Source organism: Macaca fascicularis, chromosome 14, assembly GCF_037993035.2.
Source record: "Macaca fascicularis isolate 582-1 chromosome 14, T2T-MFA8v1.1".
Classification (NCBI taxonomy): domain Eukaryota; kingdom Metazoa; phylum Chordata; class Mammalia; order Primates; family Cercopithecidae; genus Macaca; species Macaca fascicularis.
This window is the reverse complement of record NC_088388.1, coordinates 60099207-60101661: the sequence shown is the minus strand read 5'-3', so window position 1 is coordinate 60101661 and position 2455 is coordinate 60099207.

Sequence of the window (2455 nt, the reverse complement as noted above, 5' to 3'; positions counted from 1 at the left end):
TAGGTGTTGATGGAATGCATCTCAAAATAATAAGAACTATTTCTGACAAACCCACAGCCAATATCATACTGAATGGGCAAAATCTGGAAGCATTCCCTTTTAAAACTTTCAAAAGATAAGGATGCTCTCTCTCACCACTTTTATTCAACATAGTATTGGATGTTCCGGCCAGGGCAATCAGGCAAGAGAAAGAAATAAAGGGAATTCATATACGAAGAGAGGAAGTCAAATTTTCTCTGTTTGCAGGTGACATGATTGTGTATTTACAAAACCCCATCATCTCAGCCCAAAATCTCCTTAAGCTGATAAGCAACTTCAGCAAATCTCAGGATACAAAATTAATGTGCAAAAATCACAAGCATTCCTATATACCAAGAATAGACAAACAGAGAGCCAAATCATGAGTGAAGTCTCAATCACAACTGCAACAAAGAGAATAAAATGCCTAAGAATACAACTTATAAGGGATGTAAAGGACCTCTTCAAGGACAACTACCAACCACTGCTCAAGGAAATAAGAGAGGACACAAACAAATGGAAAAATATTCCATACTCATGGATAGGAAGAATCAACATTGTGAAAATGGCCATACTGCCCTAAGTAATTTATAGATTCAATGCTATCCCCATCAAGCTACCATTGACTTTCTTCACAGAATTAGAAAAATCTACTTTAAATTTCATATGGAGCCAAGAAAAGAGCCTGTATAGACAAGACAGTTCTAAGCAAAAAGAGTGAAGCTGGAGGAATCATGCTAACTGACTTTAAACTATACTACAAGGCTACAGTAATTAAAACAGCATGATACTGATACCAAAACAGATATATAGACCAATAGAACAGTACAGAGGCCTCAGAAATAACACTACACATCTACAACCATCTGATCTTTGACAAACCTGACAAAAACAAGCAATGGGGAAAGGATGCCATATTGAATAAATGGTATTGGGAAAACTGGCTAGCCATAACCAGAAAACTGAAACTGAACTCCTCCCTATGCCTTATGCAAAAATTAACTCAAGGTGAATTAAAGACTTAAACGTAAGACCTAAAACCATAAAAACCCTGGAAGAAAACCTAGGCAACACCACTCAGCACATAGGCATGAGTAAAGACTTCATGACTAAAACACCAAAAGCAATGGCAACAAAAGCAAAAATTGACAAATGGGATCTAATTAAACTAAAGAGCTTCTGCACAGCAAAATAAACTAGCATCAGAGTGAACAGGCAATCTACAGAATGGGAGAAAATTTTTGCATCTGACAAAGGGCTAATATCAAGAATCTACAAAGAACTTAAACAAATTTACAAGAAAAAAAAGCAAACAGTCCCACCAAAAAGTGGGCAAAGAATATGAACAGACACTTCTCAAAAGATGACATGTATGCAGTCAGCAGACACATGAAAAAATGCTCATCATCACTGATCATCAGAGAAATGCAAATCAAAACCACAATGAGATACCATCTCACACCAGTTACTGTGGTGATCATCAAAAAGTCAAGAAACAACAGATGCTGGAGAGGATGTGGAGAAATAGGAATGCTTTTACACTGTTGGTGGGAGTGTAAATTAGTTTAAGCATTGTGGAAGACAGTGTGGAGATTCCTCAAGGATCTAGAACTAGAAATACCCTTTCACCCAGCGATCCCATTACTGAGTATATACTCAAGGATTAGAAATCATACTACTATAAAGACACACGTACACATATGTTTATTGCAGCACTATTCACAATAGCAAAGACTTGGAACCAACCCAAATGTCCATCAATGATAGACTGGACTAGAAAATGAGACACATATACACCATGGAATACTATGAAGCCATAAAAAGGATGAGTTCATGTCCTTTGTAGGGACATGGATGAAGCTGGAAACCATCATTCTCAGTAAACTATCACAAGGATAGAAACCCAAACACCGCATGTTCTCACTCATAAGTGGGAACTGAACAATGAGAACACTTGGACAAAGGGTGGGGAACATCACACACTGGGGCCAGTTGGAGGGTGGGGGGCTAGGGGAGGGATAGCATTAGGAGAAATACCTAACATAAATGATGAGTTGATGGGTGCAGCAAACCAACATGGCACATGTATACCTATGTAACAAACCTGCACGTTGTGCACATGTACCCTAGAACTTAAGGTATAATAATTAAAAAAAATGAATCCTACAATGTACAGAATAGCACTCTACTCCCAGCTGCAGCAACAAAGAAGTGTCTAGTCCAAATGTTTACAGTGCTCTGGCTGAGAAACCTAAGTCTAAATGAATGGAAGAAATAGATGAATTTTTTTTTCAAAAAAAAGCAAGTCTGTCCTATATGCTGTTCAGAAGAAATTCACTTTAAATATAACACAGAATATATATAAATATAACACAGAATAAAAACTATAAGAATGGAAAAAAGTATACAAAGCAAACTAAATCATAAGAAACCTCGA